This window comes from Apus apus, chromosome 15, assembly GCF_020740795.1.
Source record: "Apus apus isolate bApuApu2 chromosome 15, bApuApu2.pri.cur, whole genome shotgun sequence".
NCBI lineage: Eukaryota > Metazoa > Chordata > Aves > Apodiformes > Apodidae > Apus > Apus apus.
In genome coordinates this window covers 6,574,769-6,601,821 of record NC_067296.1, presented here as the reverse complement: position 1 = coordinate 6,601,821, position 27,053 = coordinate 6,574,769, and the positions used below count along the sequence as shown (strand labels likewise).

Here is a 27,053-nt window from a genome sequence, read left to right as displayed (position 1 = left end):
TTTCTCAGAAACTTTACGAAACTGTTAACTGAAGAACAATTATAAAGACAGCGTGAGAAGTACACTTCATAAAACAGTGCCATTAAACAGTATTAATTTTCCTCTGACAGACTGTAAAAGTAAACAACAAAGAGACAAACTTAGAATGTTTTACTTCTAGAAAGATCAGAAATGTCTTCTGCATACCTGAAAAGGCATAACTAGCATCTATATTTGTACCCATAAAATAACAAGAAAGCAAAAGAGAAGGGTTATTTCCTTCAAATACAGACAGCATTTCTGGCACTAATGTGTTTGTTATCAATATACATTTGCCATCATATCAGAGCCTGGCCTTATTCAGTACTGAGAAAGGATGAACTACCAAAGGGAGGTTTAGCTTCCAGGAATCAGTAGGAAAGTAATTGTTCATCACAGAATAAACATTATAAGCATATAAACATTATAAACAATAAATATTATTAAAAATACAATTTTTTTTTAGTATACTAACAACTTTTCTGATACTGTGTGCCTGGTAAATGTCTAAGTGATATTTATTTTAATAAATTGTAAATAGCTTTGTTTTTCATTTAACAGGATGCCCCATTGTCCTCCCCATAAAACACACAAAATCCAGTCTGTTCTTATGTGTCTTGCTCTGTTATTCACCTTCTGAAAGCCTCAAACATTTATTCTCTCTCCAAATGTTATCTTCTGCCTCTTACAGCAAGCTTAAGCAGATTTCATATTGATCTTAATTTTTTTCTTTTCAGCTTTAGGATATTTCAATATAAGATTCCTCTGACTGAAACCCTCAGCTCTAATCCTGCCACAACAAATGAGCAATTTTTACATGGGACCCCTGAGGACCTTATATAGGTGGCAGAGAATTCAGGTGGAAAAACAAACAAACAAAAAAAGAAGCTTAAAACAAAGACAGAACTGCTTTTCCTACTTTAACCTCATTGTAGAGAAAAGAAAAACCACAGCTTTTGAAATAACAAATCACCTAATTAATATTCTACACAAGAAGCTGGAAAAGAGAAAAATAACCCTCGTTACCATTACCAGTATATACATCCAATACATATAGTTCAATACACATAATTGTAAAGTTTAAATTAAAAAATAATTTACATTATAATCAGAAATATTGCTATCTACGTTGTTACTTTTCTTATGAACAACTATCATAGATAAGTTAAAAAGGATACTGTGACCATCACAGAGCTTGTAATTCCCCTTCCTCCTCCATTTGCATAGCCAGGATAATTCAGTTTTGCCCCCTTGATTTCTAATTAAACAGGCATTCAATAAAAAGCAACGTTATTTACTGTAAGACATAAGAAATTTTCCCTCCAATAAAATAAACTTTCTGTAATTGTCCATGATCAGTACACATGGCCTTTTTTCCTCCCTAGAACAGACAAAGCTTAGCAGTTAAAAAAAACTCAGGCAGGCATCACTAGTTTTCCCATTTCTATCACATCACAGCCCTGAGTTTATTCCAAAAGAATGTTTACAGTTGTCTGTTATAATGCTGTTAATTCATTTAAGTAGTAACATCCAAAATGAAAAATACTCATCCTCTATTTTCACAGCCTCATTACCAAAATACTACAATAGCACATGGAGCCAGCAAGACAAAAGACACACAATTTTTGCTGGCATATCCTTTTTGCTCTGAATCTGTTTATATCTGTCAGATCCTTGATCTATCAGAACATACCTTATTTGTACCTTGAGAGCTAAAACTGTCTACTGTAAGGATTACGGTATTATTATACAGATTGTTTTATTGTGCTTTTAATCTACTTCTCTTGAAGAAAGCTATGCATTTCTACTGCCATCTGATCAGCGAACAATGGGCCCCATGCAGTGATACATCATGAAGAATTTTTGATACCACAAACATTGATCCCTTTTGTTGTTTTAGCCTTCCAGATAGAGACTTCAGCAGACCATTGTAAGGACAACTACATACCACAAATAAGCAAATGCAGCAGTTCTGCAGCACTTCAGCCAATCTACTATTTTCCTTCCTTCATCTGTTCAGGCATGTAGTCTCTCTCTCCTAGTAAATTTCATATACTGCTTTGAGAAATAGCCAGGTAACTTATACTAATTATCGTCCTAAAGGACAAGTGCTATATGCTCAATAAACATCAGAAGGGCAGTTAGAGAATGATGAAATAGAACAAATAAGAAGAGCTTTGCAGAACACATACAAGAAAGCTGAATGAGAATGGTGGCAAGGGCTCTACATGAGCACATTGTATTTCTTTGAGTATTCCTGTTCTATCATACCCCTAGTCACAAGACTTCCACCCAAAAAAAACAACCTAAAACCAGTTTTAAACTGTGCTGGAAATAAATGGGACTACAGAAAAATACTACAGAATAAGTATCCTGGTCTGCTACTTCAGCAGAAATCACTAAAGGAAAGCTACTGTTTACTATCCCTGTGTCCTGGGAAGACTCCAGCCTACAACAGAAGCTAAGAACAACCTGGTTATTAGGGAACATCAACCCAGAAACGTGTATGAGCGACAGCTGTCTGGATAATGCAACCTACAGAGATTATAAATGCATAAAATCCTTTCATCTGTAGCAGCCAATCCCTGTATTTACTGCATTTTTCAAGAAAGTGCAGAGGCGAAACACAACTCACAGCAGGAGGGCTGCTTCACTGAGATCGCACCACTTTGTTCTATCTAAAAAACACTGTGCTTCCTGCATGCGTCTTTGTATATTAAAAGAAAAAATATATATATTCCTTAGACACTGATTCCTGAACTCTAGTGTCAAAGAAATAAGAATGTGTGTACGTACACGTATTCTTAAAGGAATAAACAATGAAGTTGTCTGAAAGTGTTTTGAGGACCTCTAGATGAGATCAATGTATTTCTTAGAAAAGATACATCTCCATATCTAACACAGCTCTTCAAAGACAGATATACATTTCAGATACCTATCCCATTATCACTGCACAGGACCAAGAGTTCACTTATCTCTGGAGATCTGTGAGAAGGGTGCAGCCAGGACAGCTTTGAGACAAACCTATTGAGGAGGAGAGAAAAAGCCCCTTATTGCATCCAATGAGGAAACACTTGGACTTCTGATAGTAAATTTCATCACCAACTGAAATAGAAGTAAAAGCAGATAAGAGAAAGGAACAATAGTAATGTTTTAAACACAACCAAAAATCCAGCTTACATCTACTACATGTCCACTCGACATTTGTGCCAGCATGAGAGTCAGGAGCTGATTTAAGGGGATGTGGCAAGCTTTAATACCAGATGCCACAGCCCAGCTCACTGTACAACTCCATGATCAAAGCCAGCAAACTGAGAGGAAACAAGCCAACAGAAATGTGAAGCACAAATTAGAAGTACTGACAAGTTTTGGAATATAAAGTAATTCCCCAAATTGAGAGGCTATGCTCTAGAATTTCCTCCAAATCATCTTTCCATCCTTCAGTAAACATGACAATAGGACTGCTTACTCCAGATAACAGAAAAACTAAATTAAACATCTTAGCGTGAACTTCTACAATTTCTCATTCACAGTTTGGAAATCTTGCTGGACACTCTAGAAGGGCAGTTCCAAAGCAGCAGATTGCAAATAAATTCTGAGGAAACGGGGGAGATGCAACCAACCCCAATGTCTCCTCTGAAGAAACACAAAGAATAAAACTACTGATTTCTACAGTTTGTTTCTTTTCTGTTTGTGTCTGCTCACCGAATGCTTTTTGGTTACAAAGTGCATTGACAGTATCCCAAATACCCCACTCGCTGGCCATTTTCATTTGAAATAAAAGGTTACACATGATTTTCTCAAGATCAGTGGTTAGCTGTCAATAACATTCTTAAGTAACAGTCCCCCTAAAGTAAGATACTTTAAAGTTCGAGGATTTACAAATAGGCTGAGGCTTGTGTTTTCTTTAGCTTGAGTGTTGCGGCTCATTTTTTTGCCAGTTTCCCACCCACCGCTGGGATATACAGTAACATTTTTAGAGATCACCGATTCCTAACACTATAAGGCACGTGTACCCAGTGTTAGCAATAATGCAGTTATGCCACTAACTGTTCAAGAGAAGCCTTTCAAATAGAGTAATTTACATGGCGCTTCAGAAATTAAGTGTGCAAGGGATTCTTAGTTCCTAGCCGTTGTTATTCACTCTTCTTTAATTTAGAAGTGTTTATTCCATTTCACTGTGATAGGGAATATGATTTGCAGCTTCGGTGCAGCTCCAATGTGAAGGCAGACGAACTGCCAAGAAATGGACAATGAGAAGCAGACAGGACTCGTACAGGCACAGGGAGGACAGAACAAAGAATCACAGGGAGTGAGGAAAAATAAACTTTATAATAGCTGCTGCTTGGGAACACTGGCTGGAACAAACAGGGAGGCCACCAACTATCATTACAAGCGCATGTTTCTTTTGCAGTTGCAAGGAGAATTGCACACAAGAGGGGGCAGGGGATCTGCTATTAATCATATTATACTCATTGTTCCCTTGATGCTGCTGGCAATGCTTCAGGAGACTCCCTCAATTCCCAGATAAAGCTGCAGTGAGAACACCAGCACTCTGAGGAAAACAGCCCGCGCCAAACCTTCACATCTTGTCCTACTACGCTAACGCTGTCGTGAACTAAGCACTACTTAACCCCCGCACTGCTTATTGAACGGAATTTTTTAAAAATCCAATTCATAGAAGTTGAGGGTTCCTCCCCACCCAAATCTCTCATTAGGAAAATGAACACACTGTATAAATCTGATGAAACTCTTTACAAGAACAAGCTAGTGGAGAGGTGAAAACATCAGCCTGAAGTAGGCAGGAATCAAGTTTCTTTGTTGAGGAAGAGTTTTGAATGTTATCTCTACGCCAGGTGCTGAGTGACTCCTTGATTAAGTGGCACTTAACATTCAGTAAGTTTAATGTTCCAACAAGAACAGCAGGCCGATACCTGTGCCTGGGAGTGGGGGAGGGAGAAAATGGCAGCTAATGCAGTAAAGTAACCAAGTCAGCTATTCTTTTGTCAGTGAAAAGACAGACATGTTTAAGGGGAAATAAACGTGGATTAACTAAATCTCGTATTCATACTTCATCGAAAACGTAATGCTGCTTTAATTTGTCTGGTTTGGCAAAGCTACAGAGGGAAGGTGAATTTTCTCGACCACAGATATTTTTTAATTTTTTGGTGACCAATTCTGCATAGCATGAAAGTGACAGACACTCTAATTAGGTCTAGAATTTGTTAGAGTCGCCCCGCCTAAATAAAAATTCATAACATTGGCTACTATTGGCTTCTGACACCGTGCAAGTCGACAATGAAGGTCAGCTGGCACTACTGGTCTCCCAGACTGAACAAATGTAGTCTTTTGGTCAAGAATGATATAGAAGAACAGTTACAGTTAGGTATGTATGCATGTATTTAACATACCAACTTAGGAACTAAGTAATAATAATAAGACGTTTCTACCTCGGATTTCAGTAAGGAGAAACTACATCCATCTTCAAAAAAACAACACGTTTATTAAGCAGCAGAGCTCAGTGCAGCCAGAGTGCCTGGTGACTCATCCTCCCCTTCCCACTTTCTAATTAGCCGTGATAGTCAGCACCAATTTGGTGGTTGTGTTTGGGCTTTTATTTTTTTAACCACACAAAAACCATCTTGGAAGTTAAAAAATGGACTCCTACTTGTTTACCGATCAGTTTTAGAAGATGGCTGGCACTGGCAATAAGAAAGACATACTCCAGCTTTACCGTTAGCTGGACATGCAAACTATTTGCTTGTGTTTGTCCTCCCCCTCCCTTGGAGGGGCTGCATGCGGCACGGCACGATCACAGAGGATAAATACAGGAAAAGGGGGAAAAAAAAAAAAAAAAGCCCTCTGCTCTTGGCAAGGGGAAGGCGTTCCACAAGAACTGCTACAGGGTCAAAAGTTTACCGTGGTTTCAATTTCACCTTTTCGCAACCAATGAGATCGCGGCGGCTCCAGACAGAACCGCGGGCGGCAGCGCGGCCCTTAACTCCTTGCGGCCCGGCCCGGCCCCGCCGCGGGGGCAGCGGGTGCGTTTCGCCGCGGTACCCCCCGGAGAGAACAGGCTGAGGCTGAAAAGGTCCTGTCCCCCACTTGCCTTCGAGGAACGTACACAGCAGATCCCCCAGCAGCCTCCTGCGAGTCGAGCGTTTCTTTTAGCATGGAAAAAGGAAACAGCTCTCCAGAAGCAGTACGCCTCTGACTCGCTAGTCAGAAGTTCAGAGCTGCAGAAGTGGGTTCACCCCCACCCCCATTTTAGTTGAAAACCAGGTCCGTAATCTAAAGGGTAGGACTGCTGCTAGGCAGTATCAAAGCAGCACTGAACTATGGAGCTGTAAGCAGCGAGATCTTGCTGGCAAACAGGAAAGACTGACCTTGCGAAAGGGGAGGGAGGGAGAACACCAGCACAGAATTCTCGGAAAGGATTCCGAATGCTCAGTCCAGACCTGCAGTGATTTACTTTGCTTCTTGTCAGACAACGATTCTACATTGCCCTGCCCCAAAGAGTACTGTTGCCCACTGTCAAGATGCTGACTTAAAAACAAGTCATCCTCCAGCTGCTCCAAGGATGGACATGGAAGTTGTGGCTCTTGGGTACAAAAATTAACAGCTCTTCACAGTCTTGCACAGGAAAACAAGTAATTCTTAGCAACAGAAGTAGAAAATGGTCTGGACAAAAGACATTTGGAATAGATTATCTACAGAAAAAGAAGATGCACTCATTTTAAGATTACAGAAATAGAGGAAGAACATAGAAGTGGCTTTTTGTTCCACTGTATGCCTGTATTCTATATGAATGGTTCCATTCCATCTCCTAATCAGTACTTCTGGTTTAAAACTTTAACAGAGGGAATTACCACACAAGCTTTGCAGAGTCAAAGTATCATCACTACCACTGTAGTTTCATCTCAGGGGTTACTGTCTCATTCAGTCAGTCCGTGTGGGGTATCCCAAAATCTGTGGTGGTACCAGTTTTATTCTAAGGAGGATTGAGGAAAACACTGGCAACAGCAAGTACTTCATGACACAATCTATGGTTGTGTTTTGGCATCCACTTGATCATGGAAAGTCAGTGTCAACTGCACTTAAGCATGTAGAGCAACAGATTCATCTCCTCTTCACTGGCCTTGCAGACTACAAGGAAGAAGGACTAAAGCACTCCTAAGCGAAGATGTGGATGTAGGTTAGTTTGGTGCAATGACACAATACAATATGAAGCAGTATTAAGTGTGTAAAGAATGTAACTAAGAAATTCAAGAGCAAAGCACCCTAAGAGTATGTTCAACATCACAGAAAGAGGTAGGGTTACACAGAGATGTTTAAGTGAATGATTAGCAACTCTCACTTGATACCAAGTAGGATAGCAAGTCATTGCATGCCTCTACAAGGTAAACAACATGGCATTAAACCATTCCAAAAAAAGCAGCAGTCAAGTCAGGAAACACCTGAGAATGTGTATGGCAGCACAGTCAGATTGCCAACACACTGCAGAAAAAAATGACAGGCGACTGAATGTAATTGTGAAGGGTTAAAATGGACAAATGTGCCATTGACATGCAGAAGAGGTTTATGCCAAAGAACTCCAATTTTCCAAACCCTGAAACCAACCAGATGGTAGACTGTTCAATATAGGTTGTCACATGCATCAAGTGAAAAAAGGACATTAGTCAGGTGGCAGCTATTACTAATTCACCAGAAAGATGTCATTTGAAAACTGGTAAATTATGTTACCTCAAAACCTTAAAGGCTTTCACAGCATTTTGTAATGATGAAAGATATTCTCGTCTCAGGTCTCTGTATAGGTATTGAGAAATGATAAATACAGATTCTCTTAGAGACACCTATGACAGCTGATGATGCTGCCAATAATAATCTTTTTGTAACTCAACTCACAAAATAGTTTTGGGCAAGATGATAATAATGCAAAACTTTAAACCTACATCAGGAATAATAAATCACTTAATTTAAGATCAGCCAATTGAAAAGAATTTCCAGCTGGTGGGCAAGGTCAAACAGCAATTTCTTGAACATGTACAGGTAGATTATTTTCTCAGTTTATGCAACTAGGCATAGCAGTAGCTCAATACAGCTACAATAAGGTTAAGTTTAATTCCTTGACAGCAACTAACAAAAGATGCAGTAAGTGATTAAAATACATCATGTCAGAAAGGTAAAGGTATCATTAAAACCTTAGCTGAGATCACATCCTACTACCAAGCTTTTCTACTCTAGTACAATAATGGTAAGAGACCAATGAAAATGCTATCAAATAACACCATTTTCATAGTTTATAATACAGTTTTGTCAATAGTAATTTAAGACTTAATTACATATATAAAAAGCTATTTTCTTCTTCTCAGTAAAAAAGAGCAGTTTGTTTTTGTTGTTTTACCTTCTCTAAAGACAATGCCATTTTAGAGAAATTATTTTAAATTGAGATATCATAAATAAATTCCCTTTTTATAAGATGGCCTCATTTTAAAAGAAAATGGATGCTATAAAATTTTACATCAAGTCAGCATGTTACCAAGAAGCTTTTCTGTGTGTTCTGAATTTGATTAATACAAGCCAAGGTCACTTCCTGAAAGATGTCTACCACTGCAGCTGCAAGCAAACTAGACTCCTCTGAGCTCAAAAGCTGGGGGATGGGAAGACAACACTAGCAATTTCTAACATTGCCTCCAAAAATATACTAATTACAAAACTTGAGCAATACTTAGAAGTGTTTACTAGATCACCACATAAGTAACCTATTCACTGAAGTCTGAGCCTGTATAATAATGTTTTCAAACAAGAAAGATTCACAATGATGCACCAGTATATCTGAAAAATAAAAAATAAATTCTGAGAATCCTTTACTAAACTTTATGCTATTTGCTTGGGAAAATTACTCTTTTTTTCTACTACATATGTTTTATTATGCAGCTCATTAAGCTAATAAGAGACTGCCCTTGAATTAACAGCATGTCTGTCCTCCTGAGACTGTGAGGCTCCACCCAACCTATGCTCTGTCCTATTCTGAATCGATTTAGGAAAAACATATTTCAGGAAAGCATGCAAGCTCTTTCCAGAAGTCTACAGTGTGCATTTTTCCAGTTTCTAAGGACTATACCTATTTGTTTATAAAACCAATTAGAAATCTGCTTCATTCACTTATAATTTTAAGGATTTTAAACATTATTTTTAAAACAGGCCACATTTGCATTATGCATGAGGCCAAGCAGATGTAGTTTCTCCCCTTCCCAGAAACAGTTAAAGCTTACAGGTCATGAAAATGAGACCCATAACAAATAAAGGAGAATATTTTTTGCTTTTTGGGCATACAAATAAAGATTCTATGAATCGGAGTACCAAATGTGGGGGCATGGGAGTGGGAAGGAACAGATTGCTGAAAACATTTAAAACCCCACACCAACAGATATTTCCACAAGGTCATCTGTTAAGTCTAGGAAAGGAACTCCAGTGACTTTCTTTATGAACACACACAATTTAATATACTCCATCTTTAAAGCAGCATTGATACACCCAACATTACAACTAAAGTTTCACTCCAGGCTAAAATTAGGAGGAGGTACTGAATGAAAGTTAATTTTGACAAACTGGTGTACTAAAAAGAAAAGAACATTGCTGGTTTGGGGTGGGCATCTTTGCCTGAAATAGAAAAATACACTAAAGCATATTATTACCTATGCAGGCACAGCTGCATCTGTGGTTAAGGGTGTCTAACATTTTCCATCACAGAAAACTGTTCTAATGCTTTAATGACTGTCTTTTACACACCCCTCAGAACTACTTTTTGAGGAAGACTTGCATAAAATTGGTTCAGACATTTAAAAACAGTGGAGAATACAGTTAAACAAAAGACAGTATTTTATTTGGTCCAAGAAGTTTAACCTTTAGAAGAGAAAGTGACCAAATCTCTGAACAAGCTTAAACTTCATCTTGCTTCTCCAATGAAGAGATCTCTAAGGACAGTTAAGTGCCTTTCAAGTCTTTGAACATGCTCAGTTCTTTTTTAAAACACTTGCCAAGACCCTGAAGTATTTTACCTATCTATCCAAGTAAGCTTTGTTGCTGCAGAGGTCCTCTGTGCTGACAGGACAGAACATGTTTTATCACCACTCTATAAAATGACCAAGAGCAGCTTCACTATAAGCCTGCCAGCTCTGAAGCAGTTAAAGCGCCTGGTAACACAGTAGAGCTAGTGAACAGAAACATTTTTCTAGCTTATACTGCCCCACCCATACACAGCATCCACAAAACATGAGGCAGCAGTAGGATCAAGGGCTCAGCAAACACCGCCCTTCCCTCGCCTCCATTTCAAACCGCAGATGGGGTCTCAGTCAGAAGAGCTAAAGACTCTGCTCCTGCCCCTCCACTGGCCAACCCATGGAGAATGCTCAGTCCAGCAACCGAAGTGTGGTCCATCTGATCTGTGGGATTCCAGATGACAACCTTGCTGGCAAACAGCAGCAATTCCCTCACAGACAACTACGCTATTCTTTCCATATGCTTTTTAAAGGTATGCAAAAAGTTACACTGAAAATACTAAGGCTGTGAGGTCATTCAGAAAACTGAAAATAGTGTTTTCAACTCCAGCTCTCAACACTTCTTCCTTCAACCCTTGTTGTGCATGCTCAATTAAGCACATTGCTGTGTAACTGCTTATTAGACTCCATGTTTAACTGGCACCCACCAGTTTATAGAAAAGACTACTATAGACTTAAGTCTGTTGTATCATCTCCAAAGTGCATCATTATTTCTGCAACTGTGTTTGCTTTATTATACACTGATAGATAATGGTCTCATAAATGGATAGCTTAAGTCTGTCAAGGACCTGTAAACTAAGTCGGCCTTTGCCTAATGTGGCTATGTAGGGAATTTCAGTTACAGGGATTTTCTTCCTATGAAGAGTAAACAACACTGATACATACTGTCTTGATTATCACAGCGAGCAACTTGCAATTAAGAATATTCATTTAGACCAGACTTTAAACTGGTATTTAAATCACTGATTTAACTGCTGGAAATATTTACATCCATCAATAAGGAGAGGCACATGAGTGGAAAAGAAATATAGTCCATAAATCATGTTGACTTGCCTGAGGCACATTTTGCTAGTCAGCAGATGCAGCACTTACAGACATTTATTCATGCATTTGTGTAAGAATTAAGCTATAGAATTAATGGCAGTAAATATATTATTCTACTCTGTAAAACAACTAACTTTAATCAAGGCTCTGGATACATTACCATTTTAAAAACATATTCATATTCTGAAAAAATGCTTGAGTGCTATGGGGCAGGGGGAAGGCAACAATCCATCGCGGTTTTCCATATTACATATGCACAAACTGGCTTCAATGGGAGTTAAATGCCTGGTGTGCTAGAGGGCTTTTGAAAATTCTGTTTGGTATCTCTTCTCATCAGGCTACTTGTACAGTGGGGTTTTTTTAATTTATTGAAAAACACACCTCCTCCTTGCTTTTAAAATCTGATCTTACTGTCCTCTGATCTAATAATAACAAAGGCCTGTTAATGAAGTTTCCTCAGTTTTTGGCATAACTAGACTCTTAAATTTGAGAGTACAAGATCAGAGGTTAAAAACCAAAGGAAGTTACTGAAAAAAGGAAATCAAAATAGTTTACATTTTCTATGCATTGTATCAGTGCTTTATGTAATGTACTTCATTCTGAGGAATAACTACAGCTACTTAATACAAAGATGACATTTCTAAAACAATTTGACCTTGAAATATGGAAATGTTCCTAGCTCAATGCTGTAATTAAAATCTGATTAAGTTTGAGTGTACACAGGTACACTTAAGTATGGCTGCAAGAGGTGTTCATTTAGTTCAACGCAAACGCTTATCAATCAAAACTTAAGATGACAGTTTGATATATAATATACCAATAAATCTGAGTTTTTCATTAGTTAAAAATCACCTGTCCTCTATTTTTTCATATGCATTAGTATATTTTTTATTCATAGTGACCAGAGCTTAGTAGAGTACCTTCAGCTAAACTGCAACACTACAGCAAAACAGAATCACACCCAAATTAGGTTAATTTGTCTGTCCACAGTACAGTCAGGATATGTTGTTATATTTCAAATATAACCATTTACACAGTGGATGGGTGACAACAGAACATCTGCTAAAATTTACTGCACAAAACCAAAAGTTGTAACATTATTTTGCACATCACTGATAGAATCATATATATTCAGGATCAATTATTTTAAAATTAAGCTAAAATGGAGGAGGAAAAAACACCAAAGGTTGATGTCTCTGTTCAATGCTAAACAAAATGGAAAAATAGCACTTAGATATTATAGACAGGAGAGCCACAGAGTCTCCTCAGAGGCCTACCACAAAAGGGCAAGAGGCAAACTTTACTACCTGCAGCAAATTAGATTTCAGTTTTTGAATGGTAGTTGAACACAAGAATCAGTTCCAGCCTATGGACTCTAAGATACCTTCAAAACTTGACTGAACAAACCCCTGACCAACCCACTCTTTTTTGGCAGTGTTTGGATTTATGTTAACATCATTTCCCTGATGTTCAGAAAAATCATCACCAGAGAATTATGTACTGCAGCCCAATGATAAACTCTTACCATTATAACAATGGGCTACTAAGACAAGAAAGTACTTTAAGACAAAGTAGGATCAATTGTAATTTTAAGATTTACCACCATATTCTTTTTGGTACTGCTTTAAGCAGGTATGTTTTGTTGGTCTTTATACTCACATACATCCATTAATACTCCCACCTCTACTGGACACAAAGTATGCTTTCCTGACCACAACCTTAACCCCTAACATCAAGAATAATGTTGGGGTTTTTTTGCATTTATGAGAAAAAGCAGCAGAAAGCTCTCAAGTGCTGTTGTGGTTTTTATTGTTCCAAACTCCTCTGTTCTTTACACATAATTTCCATTGCATAAAAAATTTATGCTTCTAGCTGTTCTGATGTTCCATCAGAGGAGCACCATGTTCACTTTCATTAAAATTTTTTTTCAACAAATCTCACACTAAGCTCCCCAAGTTTCTTGAAGCAGGCAGAAAAATCAGTTTTGCTCATGAAAGTTTTTATACAAATGGCACTTCTCAAACACTGATGATTATCTGCAGAACTATCCAAAATGACACCACCATCATTAGCATAGAAATTCCAAGTAATTTTAGGAAGATTTGCAGCTACTCTGGAAGTTAGTACAAGAGGTCAGTGACTGCCAAAAACAGAAAAAGGGTTCACATCCTTCCCCTTCAAGTGCCAAAAACATTTTAAATGTTTTGTTTCAGATCTAGTTGCTTCCTTATTTGTAGATAAACGGCTAAGTAGTTGTGTAATTTCACAACATTAGGAAGCAATTTTACATATTTTTATATAGTGCACTGGAGAAAATGCCAGGATAGAGCTGTTGAATTTTTTTATTATTACTTTTTCTTACCTGCATTGTATCTTCAGTTTTAACATAAGTAGACTGACTGAGTTATATCTTACATTAAACAAAACCCTGAGCTGGGGAACCACTGTTTGAGCATTTGTCTGCCAATCAAAAACAGCCAAGATATATCCACCAAGATTTTAACAACTCATGTTCCCTTTTACCAGACCTTCAGGTCATTCTGCTGTTTAATTAAAAGTTTAACTTGATGCTAAGCTCTCAAGCTAGCATTCAGCCACAACTCTACACCGAGAGGTTTTTGTATTAGCAGCTTGTAAGCATATAAAACATGGTAACTAACACCGCTGTCTTACAGCTGGACATCAGCTATACAGCACAGTTGATTCAAGGTTCTTGTCAGTAAACACCACACTGCATTTTCCAGTGAAGTGACCTTCTATTACAGTGCATCACACTTAGATGAAACTCTTAAAAAAAAAAAAAGGCAAGTCATGTTTAGGTACATCACAGCCAGAGTATTATATTCTTGGGACTATCAAAATTATTAGGATAAAATTTACTAGTCTCTAGGCATGGCAGAATTTTTATGTTTTCTTTTTAAAGCTCACTAAGCATTTTTAGCGCACCTAACAGTCTGTTAAAAGTTCAGAAAGCTGCAGAACCTTACCTGCACTTGAGCTTTCACCAGTAGGAAGCTTACTTTGTTAGATTCCCATATAGATGAAGCCTATAAATAACAGCGTACATACAATGACAGGATAAACACAGTGTACTACGGGGGGAGCACAAGAAAAGACCATACAAAACTTAAGTCTGATGTCATTAATTCTTATAGAATAAAAATGCTGTGATGCAGGTTTTCTTCCTTGCAAGTATATTTGTGACAGAATATGCTTAGACAAGTGTCTTCATTCAGTTGAGACCTGAAGTTATTTATCCTTTCTCTCCACTATTTATTATTTACCTCTGCCATCTGTCTGCAAATAATTACTTAGGAACTGTAACATTTTAATGAGAACAGCTATCTGAAACAAAACATGATTTTCTGTGCTTTGAAGACATCATTCTTCAAAGGTTTCCTTACACTGTCTCCATTCACTTTCTTCATTTTGCTTTAACCTTATGTTATTCTAACCAAGTCAGCTCCTTTGAATTTTATTTCAGGGTACCTGCTAAACCGCAGAGCAAAGAGGCTGATCACCCAAGTCCCACTGAATGGAAACTCTAGACAATTATCCATTTAACTGCTCTCCAGCAACAGGTAGAGAGCTTGACACATTAATCTATTTGAGTACTAAAGGCTAAACTGGTTACCCCAGAAGTTATGACAAAAACCCCACCCAACAGAAAACAAAACCCATCAGTAATTAGCATTCTACCCACTCTAGGCCCAAACTAGCTTTATCTAAGAAATCCCATTTCAACATCTTTGTTTCAAAAGAACTTTTCTGAGCAAAGTATTAATATCATTGGCTACTTTAGAGAAAACTAGTTAATCGGTGACACAGAATTAAAAATTAGAGGCGGTTATATACATGGAAGGATGCTACCACTCTATCTCACAACTTCAGAGCAACATCTTTTAATAACCCAAGTACCCCCAAAAGCCTATTAGCTTTAGATACTATCATATATACTGAGGCCAGGTCATACCATGCATTTCTTCAAGTTTAAGGGAAGTGGAGGAGAATAAAGTATGTACAGTATTAATACAGAACATAAAAATACCTTCCCTTTTTTTTTTTTCCCTAAGGAAATTGAAGTTATTTTCTCCCTTTTCCTAAGCCTGTAAATATGTTTTCTCTGGATCAATTCTAATAAATCAAAGTAGTCCTGGACAATTAAGTCAAGCAGAAAACTTACCTAGCACAGTGTTCTGTCTTCAGCAGAAGCCAGTAGGAATGCCTAGAAAGAAAAAGGTAAGCATATGAATGTGTTTCAGCTACTCTCAAACTTCACAAACTACAGCTCAGGAATTTTCTGGTTCAAAAAGACTGAACTTTTCAGCAGCTGGATTTCTCTTCTGTATAAGTTTTTTGTACCAATGAAAATACAGCTGAAATATTATGTGGCAGCCAGTTCTGTAAGTTCTACACTGGGAAAGTATTAGGTTTTTATTTTTAACTCTGCCATCTGATAATAAGGAGGAGGAGGATAAATGAAAATACTGAAGAGGAAACACTTTCTTCCTGTTAATTTTCCATGACACTTGTGGTTATTTTCTATAGATGTTTTGTACTGTAAAGCTGAAAAAAGATGGCAGACAAATTCGGCTTCTCATTAAATAATTTTAGCTTTGATCTTTAAAAAAAAATACAGAAAATTATAAAGTCCACTACACTCTTTTTGACACAGCATAGACCAGAATTACTTACATTCAAGAGGAAGGCTTAGCAAAACTGTATAATAATATGGTATTTTCCATTCTGTATTCTTTTCCTTCACTGACCACTCACAACACAACTTTTTGAATACTACTTAGCACTAGTCTGTCATTTTGACTGAACATTCACATTTTTTATTTTTTCTACTTAGTGGAAGAAAATAGGGCAAAAATTTAATCTATAGCAGGCCTGCTTCTCCCATAAGTACATCACTAGGCATAAAGACAAAAGCATCACTCAAAAGAAGGACAAATCTCCTAAATCACGTGCTAGGGATACATATAGCCACTCACCCAGAAGAGGAAGTTCCCTCAAATAACCATCATTTCTTCTTCAGTGACCACCCTGACTGTAATTATTACCTGTAGTTACCAAATCTACATTCTTAGAGGACAAGAATAAAAGATCAGAGCTGAGCAAGCCACAATTAGAACTCACTCCCAGAACAAGAAATATTAGACAGGTGTTTTCTTGAAGAGTTTACCAGATCATCATGCAATAAGCTTTGCAGATTTTTTTTTTTATGTGTATAAAGTAATTAGCAAACTTATCAGTTAAGTCAATAAATTAATTTACAGGAAGCAGAATAAAGAAAGATATGTAAAACCAAGCTGAAAGAAGGCTTCTGTAAAGCTGTAATAACACTCCATATAGTGAAATATCTGACCTATCACACTGGCTTTATCCAAAGCCCAAGCAAAGAAAACAAGTTTCTTTTAGGCTTTGACAACACATTTCAGTTGCCATGTATCTTCAGCAATGTATTTTGCCTTTAGAAAAAAAAAAAAAGGCTTAGTAAGACTTAGAAATCTCATCTCCAAGCCTGAACTTTGCATTAAATCTGTAAAGTAGCATTTAGATAAGATATCCAAAACATAAACAAAAAAATGACAGCAACTTTATTTCCCAATGCACAGCTTATTTCAATACTTTTAATCAGTGAGAAACCAACTAAACAATACACAATTCACAATACAATTCTTGTAAAAGCTGGAAAAGATATTAAGGTTCATGTCAAGTTCAGTGTGCTCTATTTTTAACTTTAGTCAAGTCCCATTAGCAGTAACTTAATATTTGAGAAAGGATTAGGAGCAGTGAGGAAGTTAGTTTGATATAAAAACTTATTTGTATTTAAAAAATAAATTTTTAGCTCAACAAATAATTCAGTTAAAGTTACTTAGATGTAGCCAACAACTGTAATTTCCCATTGTCTAAGTGTACCAAATCAAGGCTTAAGGATTGCTTTAGAAAGCAGTAACTAATTGTATTCTGTTATTTTTTCATAATCATTGTGTGCTTCATAAGCTTCATTCCAAAATTAAAAAACGAAACAAAACAAAAAACCACACCACCTCACAAAGAAATGTAATCTTCACTTCCATATAGGTTGACACTAATGGAACAATTCCTTTAGCATACCTTTTGAATAGTGAAATTTAGGACACTGCTGTAAGATCTGCAAAGATACTTTTTAAAGCATTTCACAAGATCAAATCAAGCCAAACAATCTCATGGACTTACTAGGAAAAAGCTGAGTTTACACAATAGTGAACTGAAAGAAAGACAACAAGCCCAATACTTCTGCATTTCAAGGATGTGAACAAATAGGGAAGAGGCAGGAGTATCTGCTTGTCTTTAAGAGATAAGATAAACTGGTTTTGAGCACTCCTGTATGTGTGAGCACCCACATCACATGACAGCTAGCCTTATTTGGAGGCCAGAATTCTTTCATGAAGTCTAGGGCATAAAAACTATCTGTTTTTCCTAGAGATAGTGTTAGCACTAGCAGAGATCATGACACATTTATATGCATATGGCAGACACTGAGGTCTTCCAGATTACTAAAATCTTTCAGCAAAACAGTGAATTAGTGGCCATCTCCATATTATTTTACTGCACATAAGCACTGACTGACCCTGAGAGGATTAACTAACTTCTGCCAATTCTGACATCAGTAACTTCTGCTGTGTCATGTTATTATTAATACTGAACTTCACATTTTGAAGATGACAAGAATTTCTTCTATTGCTCTAGCTACAAAGATAAGTGTTGAGGTAAACTTTTGGTGGAGACAGTTTAGTCACATCTGGATATATGGCAGCAAAGCCAGTATGAACAAATTATCCCAAATGAAAAAAACAAAATATCTTAATTCTAGAAGCTGTATTTTCACCTTATCTAAAATTATTAAAGCACTTAAGTATTCTTTGTTTTATCTGACTCTTGATCTGTGCTTTGTCCTTCTGTTTCTCTAGCTTTTTGACAGATAAGATCTAGAACTGCAAGCATTCAGTGCATGGACTCAAACAGATTGAAGATAATGCCACATTCTAGCAGACTTTAAGACATTCTTCTTGTGCTTAGAATGAGGAAAGAGCAGCTCAGATAGCTGCCAGAGAAGCAATTTAAATTGATTAGCAATGCAGGTAAAGAGCTTTATACATTAGGTTTGTTCGAGACTTCAAAAAAGTGCCAGTGGTACAATTTTTCTGGGAAACTAGCTGGTTTGGCCAAGTCTACTTGGTGTGCCCTCTCATAAGGGTTAATAAAATTTTAATTTTAAAGCTTCTTCATCTGTTCTGCAAAACACATTTATAATATTGTTTTATGTAACAAATCTTAATGCAGATACCTCCAGCTATACACTAACCAATAGCAGTCAATTGTGTATTAAAAACTGAAGCAATTGCTTATTTGTGCTCTGTGCCTCCTCAGGTTCTTGAAAGTAACACTGAAATCCAGGAGGACTTCCTATGCAAGTATACAGATTAAAGGCAGAGCAGTTTCGGAAATCCCCATTTCAGAGGCAAGGCCTTTAATTTAGCATGAATATGCTAAAAATGCTACCTTAATATACTAGGCAAGTTACAACAGGCCACTTTCCAGCTGTATTCGTTTTGGTGTTTTGTGGTTGGGGGTTTTGTTTTTTAGACTAACCAATAGCACTAGCTGTATCCTTGTTTCAACTGATGTAGGGTAAGTCTCCTCAGGGTTGTTACTTATTTTTTTCCACTGTTGATGCTATAGAGTCAGTGTAACTCTGAAAGAGAAAAATCCCATTTCATGCACAGGTTTTTCTGTTGGCATGGAGGGTTTTTTTTGTTCTTGCTTTTAGCAATAACAGTACATTAAAACTTTTTCTAAATTCATCAGTAATCAGAAGTGCCTTGCTAACTTTATTTGGGCAGGAAGACTGAAAGATTTACAAGGTTTTTTTTAAAAATTAATTATTAATTTTAATTATTCCAGAAAAAAAAAAAAGTCTAGAATGGATTGGATTTGGCTAGGCATTCAGGGGACCAAGTGTGACTATAGGAAAGTATACAACCTTTTGTTCAAAATATTACATTAGAAAGTTGGAACAGCCTTGCTACTGCAAAGAAAAAAAATGGAAGTGGCTAAGACAATTAGTGCAGTTAAACTTGAGTCTGTCTGGGCTACAGTCAGTATATATACTTGGAATAAAATATTGCCACTGTTTCGGATATTGTGAAATACAGATCCGATTTCTCCCTTAAGATAATAATGATATCCACTCAACAATGGTTTCTTTTAGTGAAATTTGCATGAATATGCCCCAAGTAGCTTTGAAGTTACCTTTTACCAGCCATGTAACCAAGATGTTGCATTCAGCAAGAAATTTAATTTATAATCTGGATAAGTTTACCACGGAGCTTCAAAAGAGGCTCACAGACAAGCACAAGAAGATAGCCATGTTGTGGTGGGTGGTACAGCTAGGGGACTGCAGTGACAGCTTTGGGTGATCAGCCTGTGCCTCATACTGCCCCTGTATGCCCCTGGTAGCTGGTGATGCAGACACCAACCCTGTGGCTCAAATTATCTCTCAGTAAATATTTCTCCATGTGCAATTTATTAGTTGCTTGTGTAGACCTGTTTATTTTGTAGACAGGGAAATGCTTGTATATGGCGCTACTTCACATCATGTGGAAATGAGTGTGTATCATGTCCTGGAAACCTGTGTTGTGTGACACAGGTGGAAGTTCTCTTGCTCTGGCCTGACACTACAGCAATGGATACACTAGTACTTTCATGCTTTTATATGTGTTAAAATATGAGCAGACTGCTTACGTTGGAGAAAAAGCTAGACACTTAACATGAATGCCTTTTCAAGACCAACCTTCATAAACTTGAGATTTTTCTTAGCTCCCTTTTACCAACAGTTTGAATTAACAACTTTTTTCCATTCTTACTATGGTCTAGGCTTGTTTTACTGAGGGTAAAAGGAGACTGAATTACTAACCTGATATCCTTAGCTCTTATGTTTTCATTCCCTCCTTAAATATGTATATCCTGTTAATCTAGAAATAGAAGTACCAGCTCATCTATCATTTCTGTGTAGTACTAGTAGTACTCCAAGGATAGAGTTCCTTGGGTCCTGTGGAAAGTTACTGTTGAACTTACTTGTATAAAAATTCCAACCAATCCCAACTCTGAAAGGTCTCAAAAGACAAGATTTAAGTCTTGTCTAATTTTAAATAAAAATAACCATCTCCAAATCTAATTCTAGAGAATTACACCAAATCTAAAACATGCTATAGGAAGCAACTCCTGGTCCACAGCTCCAGAAATGTTAACAAAAATTATTCTGGGGGGAGCTCTGTCAAGTATTTCTTAAGATATAAATACATGCACTTGGGAAATAACAATATTCCCCAAACCTACAAATTACTCAGAAGTTAAAAAACAGGCGTGTGGGGGTGGGATGGGGGCCAGCTAATAATCTTTTTAGAAGAAGTTATAAGAATTTGCTCTGTTCAGCCTAAAAAGCAAAAGGAGGGATTAAAATCTTGTCTCAACACACAAATTCTCCAAACAAAAGTTAGCACTGTTTGAAACAGGTTAGAGATGTAGTCAGTCATAGTATCAACTGTTGAATCTAATGGCTACTCATGTTGTTATTATACTATTATTTTAGTCCATTAAATTATGCAAGCACGAAGAAGAAAATCAAGTTTAAACCCAAAAAGGAAAACCAACCAAAGGAAAAGCCACATGGTAGCTTTTTACTAGATAGGTAACTATCCAAACTGAGAAAATAGCTCTTTGTCATTCTAATTAAGTACTAGTCCAGTGGATTCAATTTTATGCATGTAATATAATAAAATCACTTGTAACCTCCGACATAAGATCAACTTCATGAATAACCCTCTCTGGGCTTATCTCTGAATCATTGTATATTAGGCTGAAATCTCTGCTAAGTGTATTTGACATTCTCTAACTACATCCTCAAGGATTTAGATGCAAAAATGCATCTGGATGTCTCACAAAAGAACCCCCTAAGTATAGGCAGCTCTGAATTCTCAACTCAGCATAAATTTTCACCATCTTGTCTAAATTTTCACCACTGTAGGCAGTCCTTTTGCATCACAAACTTCAGGCTTAGGTCACCAATTTCTATGCAAGTTCTTTTAGCTTCTACAAGTTTTGTTTTGCTTTAAGATAATTTTCATGCCATTGATACTAGATTACTTATGCTTTACATTTCAACTAAAATCTACTGCTCAATGATTCCAAGAGTCTTTAAATATCTGACAGATGAATACACAGGGTAATTAAAGAGAATCTCCTTTCCCTCAAACCAAAAATAAAATACTGCTTTGCATCCCTATTGTTGCTTTCTCAAAGCAGAGTGATCATTTCCTGAACTGCTTGGTGTAGATATTTTGCTTAAGCAGCAAGCACTCCAGGCTAAAAGTGATGAGTGACCTTGAGATAGCTCTTAGAAGGCAGTTGCCATAGTAACACCACCACAAATGTGGTACATCCTCAGCTGACACCACCAATCTGGTGCAAGAGATCCATAATAAGTACATCTATCCTGTATTAGTGACTCAACATTTAAGGAGAAAGTTACTAGATTTATTTTTTATTATTATTTCAAAAGCTTGCTGTTCTAGACACTGGATACTCAATATGAATACAAGTGACTAAGGCTATACAAGTCCGCATAATGCAAGACTTAAAGTACCCTAAAACAATGCACTACTGATACTTGAAGCTACTCAGTGTGTTAATCCAGAGAACAGTTGTTGGTCTAGGAAAATAGCCTACTGAAGAAACATTACAAGAGCACATAACTTCAAAGTTTGTTGTCTTTTCTCACATTCTCCAGAAATAAACTTTATGAAGCCCTGTGTCAAACTTAACACAAAACGTGGGCACAGTGGATTATTTTTGCACGCCACAATACTCTGTCTCATCTGCGCAACCTCATCACCTTGAATAAACTTTCAAACCAACTTGGCAGTAAGCAATATTGTTGCCCCAAAGGATTTTTCTCTACAGAGCATGCTACTAGTTCTTCCAAGTTCTGGAAAAGGAAGAATAAGGTGAATCATTATTGAAATATCAAGAAAAATGAAAACTCTAGAATCGAAGAGTGCTAGTTAACAGAAATGCTCAGTACAACCATTTATGTTTAAATACAATGCATTAATGATCAGATTAAGATAGTTAATTGTAAAAAAACTAGCAGTCAGACATTAAAGTTTATTGTAGTTTAGAAGCCCATCTTTTTCATAAACTCAAGCAGGCAGAAAAGTCCGATCAGGTAAGTTTCATAGTTTATTCATGTTCAAGAGATTCTATTATAGGTAAAAGTGGATTCTAATTAGAAAGGTTAAGAAAAGTCAGCTCACCTAAAGCAAAACATTTGTTGAACATCCCTCCATACCAGTGGAGTCTGAGTGTCAGCTAAAAGTTAATGCTAGTTGGAAATCACACACTTTTAAAACAGGCTTTTGGACACTCCAGTTAAAAAGTCTGGTCCTCAGTTAACTCAGTCAGTCTAGTACCTGTCCTGAAACCTGGCTGAGGAGCTCCTGCATCTGTAACTGGAACCTAAAGGTAGACAGAAAACAGGAAGAAAGTTCCCAGATAATACTAAGCAGACATTCAACAGTGTTCTAAATGCAGAAAGCCATCAATTATTTTGGCAACTGTATTCTAGTGCAATTATCAATCAAAAAGGTTCAGCTGTGTAGCTTTTGGAGGTCTGGAAATGTAGCCACCTTGGCTTAAAAAAGTATTGAGATTGATGATCCTGCCAATTACAGTTACGTAACACCCTTTCCACTTCCCTAACTTCTATGAAGCTGCAGCTAAGATGGCTATATTCTAAACTGACCCGTGTCCTATTAATCTGTGTACAGGCATTGTCAGATTCCTTTTGAACAAGTGTTCATATAAACATTGAATATGTTTCTATTTAGCAATAGCTTCCTACAGTAAACATACTTTTATCAGAGTACAATAATTTGTCTTCAGCTTTGCATATAGTTGTTTATTTTGGCCTAGCTGTACAGGTTAACTTTGGAAACTATCTAGACCTAGACATGAAAGGCACTCATGCTATAAAATAAGATATAGCTGTACACAAAACTTGTTCTGCACCATCCTCCCCTTTGTTATGTCTCTATAAAAATCTCCAGACAAACAAGTGTTTAACCTTGATTTTGTTGAAATGAAAGTTAGAACTTGAGTTACTCAAGTACAAATTAAGCACTGATTCTGCAAAAACTGCCAAGTATGGCAATCTACTCCGCAAGTACCATCAGCTATTAAAGATCTTTACTGTTTAGTGCTTAACCTCAACCTAGAAACCACTAAGTTCCTTACCACCTATAAAAGACTACTAATCACAACACCACAGTAAAAATTAACAATAAAGTTTTTAATAACAAAAATTGAATATATTCTAATCCTACAGTCCTGTTAAAAATCCCTCAACCCTGGATCCAACAGCATGGGATTGATCCGAGTCTCTAAAGAAGAGATCAATTAGATAGATTAATTCTACTCCAAAACTGAATTATTGCAGTACTTATCCTGTTCAGTAGATTATTCTGCTCAGCAATGTGTATATGTGCTACACTAGTAACACACATCACACGTCTGGAGGTTTCTCAACATCAGGTTTCAGAACGGCACTCAAATATAACTACTTAATCCCTATTGACAAGTGAAGTTGTATTTGCATAGGAAAACTAACTACCAGTAATAATACATAATTACTAACTCCATCACCTGTTTCTAGTTACAGCTGCCAGGCAGTCAAGGGCACAGAAATTTCTTCTATACCCAGGTACCGCTTATGTCTCTCTTCTACACCTTTCCTATGGAGTCTTACAGAAGAGTTTAAATTTTGACTGTGGCTGCTCTAGTCCCACTTCAGTGATGGATGGATTCCCATCCATCACTAGTACTAATGTTTTAGCAGGTAGGGGTAAGCTGACAGCCAGAAGATGCCTTGGTGATTTTGGGGTTCAAATTTTTTTTTTTTTGGCTGGAGGGATGGAATGAACAATTCAGAATTAAATCTGTTTGCTGACTGCAAGGGTCTCAGTCCCAGAGCAAGGGAAAGGTAGCACCATAGCTCTGACCTGGCTTGAGCAGCTGTGGAAGTGCACCACACTGCCTTGGAAAGACAGCATTCCATGGGAATGCACTTAGAGGTTCTGGTTTTTATTTTCAATCAATACTGGAAATAAGTCAGTCTGTTGTGACGTTGCTTGCTTTTTACATAATATACCACCTTAGCTCCCACCCCAGCATTTAAGCAAAAAAACCTCTCAACCCATTATATAAAGGCCCTAGCCCAAAAGAGCATAAGTCAACAATAAATATCTATAGTGACAGAAAGACAAGGCACATTCAGAGTCCTCTAGATCTTGGAGAAAGGTCAGGGAGCCTTTTAGTAAACAAGAACTTGGACAGAAGAGAGCTTCAAGGTAGACAAATGAGGTTGAACCTGTAGATCCCTTCAGTTTGATTTTCACCAATGCATCTGAAGATACAATAATTTATAAATAACCAATAAATAGGTTTAAAAGTTAACTTTTACAAAAAAATACAATTAGAACAGGATACGCTTCCTAATGTCTGTATTCCTTTAGTATAAAGATACAACAGTAAATATTTCTGCTTTAGCAACATAGTCCTTATTGTAAATGTCTAAAATTACTATTGGAAGCAATAAAACATGGATTGTCACCTGGCATCTAGTAATATAACAATTAAAATAACTAAGACAAGAAATTGAAGGCAAGATTAATATAATCAATAGTTGATATCCAGCATGGGAGTGGTTTAGGCACGTTCTTACAGGTGAGAACTTTTTTTCTTAACAGTTCATTTTTGGGCAGTATTTGCTCACCAAGCAGTTTGAAGATTCAGTCAGAACAAGACTTCTAACTGAAATTCCAGCAATATAAGCATGCCTGCTTGTTATTAAAGGAAATAGCGGAAAATTTCTCAGGCTGACATCCAAAATGTCTGCGGTTGCTTTTCATATTTCTCTCTTCTTGCAAAGCAGTTATTAGACCAGAACTTCAGATCTTTTTTTTAATCTTTTTTTTTTCTTTGTTGTTGTTGTTGTTATTGTGAAGCCTGGAAATTTCCACTGATTTAAAAGATATAAAAAAAACCTCTCAAATGAACACCTCATACAACTTTACACTGCTGCCTAGATAGCATCTTCAGTTTAAGGAAGTTTCATCGATACAAAGCAGAGCTAAGATGGTGAGGGGAAAGGAAAAAATTCTCATATACCAAATGCATTGCTTGGCCAATCTGAAATATTATTGTGCTACATATTAATCTCTTGATAAAGATCATATGAGGTCCAGCTACAGACAGATGGGGAAGACAAAACAGTTCAGTATAAAGCTACCTTGCTGCAGCTGTACATGTGAAAAGAAAATGCAGTGGATGACAATGAAAACTACTCTGTTCCTATCAAGTGATGGCTCTCCTTGAATTTCCTCAAATCTCCACTCATATCTCACTGGATCCCACTCATCATCCCTACTGCCTTATGATCTCCAACACAGCCAAAACAGGTCTGGAAAGTTTGCTAGCACTGACTATACACCACCCCTCTACAAGTCCTGTTTATGAGCTAAAAACATGCATCACCAAAAAAATTAGGGGCTTCAACAAAAAAAAACCCACTGATGTAAAACAAAAGTCTTCTAAAGCTACTCCTACCAGAGCAGATGTTTTCATTTTTCTGTGCACTGATCAAAAGAACTGCCTTCTTCTTAAGGAGGGATCAAATGGACATTCTAGGTTAACAGAGGTGCTGGTTTTGTACTATTTTAATCAAGAGAACAATTTGCAGATAAAGTATTCTAGCTTTTGTTGCCCAATTGAGCTATCTATGATTACATAAACCCTTTCAATACTAATTAAGAAGGGATTCTACCAATTACTGCCTAAAAACGTTACTTTGCATTCACAGCTTTTTAACAGGAAAATAAAACTCTCAAATAAGGAATCGTAAGTTATTTACAAAACAACGCACACACTAGCACATGGAATCAAACTGGTATGCAGCCAAATAAGATGTGTTTAAAATATCTTGAATAATTTTTTTTCAATTTTCTTGTTTAAAAGGATACCAAAACTTACAGCTAAATGAGAAGTACAGAAGAGTATGACTTAGAGCAAATATTTTTAAATTTCCTTGTTAAATAGTTAAGACATAAGGATTCTCTCTTATAGTACTTAATAGTTATTAGTGAGTCAAGCAAATGGTATTTTGGAAGTGCTGATTAAAAGGATTATAACTGCAAGCACACCTAACAGCATTACCTGAAGAACAGCCCTCTTGTAGGCCATATGCTGAGGTCTGCCCATTGAGCCCACTCTGAACATCAAAAAGGCTTCCATAGAAGATAAAACCAGCAGAGTACTACAACAAAAGAGACTGCTGTGTCTGCTTTAGTTAATAGCAGCAGCAAAGATGGTAAGAGCACTTAAAGGAAGTTTAACACAAGTCACAATTCCCCATTTCTGCCTAACCTCTGCTAAAGCCTTTATGCGGGTGGGGAAAGAGTTGTTATTATAGAGGAAGATGTCTGTAAAGTCTATCCAACTCACTGGTGAAAAAAAGATGCAAATTTTTGTTTTATATCATCTCATTGTCTCACAACTGCCAGCCCTTGTTCTTGTGGGGGACTTCATCTTCCCAGATGTCTGCTGGAAATACAACACAGCAGAGTGGGAACAGTCCTGGAGGTTCCTGGTGTGTGTGGAAGACAACCTCCTGACACAGCTGGTGACGGAGCCAACTAGGGAAAGTGCCCTGCTGGACCTGCTCCTTGTTATCAGAGAAGGTCTTGTGGGGGATATGTAAAAATTGGAGGTCATCTTGGGCAGAGTGATCACGAAATAAGAGTTCTCAATTCTTAGAGAAGCAAGTGT

The 27,053-nt window shown here is 37.1% G+C and overlaps 1 protein-coding gene across 8 annotated transcripts in view; it reads right to left on the bottom strand.

Annotated features, from left to right (window-relative positions):
• The window catches only part of NCOA3 (nuclear receptor coactivator 3), an 81,504-nt gene that overhangs the window by 43,250 nt on the left and 11,201 nt on the right, over window positions 1-27,053 (bottom strand). For 4 of the 8 annotated variants that reach the window (XM_051633068.1, XM_051633072.1, XM_051633065.1 and 1 more), the window contains 2 exons: window positions 15,307-15,348; window positions 14,111-14,170 (listed from right to left, as the gene is read on the bottom strand). The gene's annotated coding sequence lies outside the window, so the exon portion shown is untranslated. Of the gene's footprint in view, window positions 1-3,042; window positions 3,064-14,110; window positions 14,171-15,306; window positions 15,349-27,053 lie in introns of those variants that run through there. The other 4 variants (XM_051633066.1, XM_051633067.1, XM_051633073.1 and 1 more) reach the window with 2 other exon arrangements.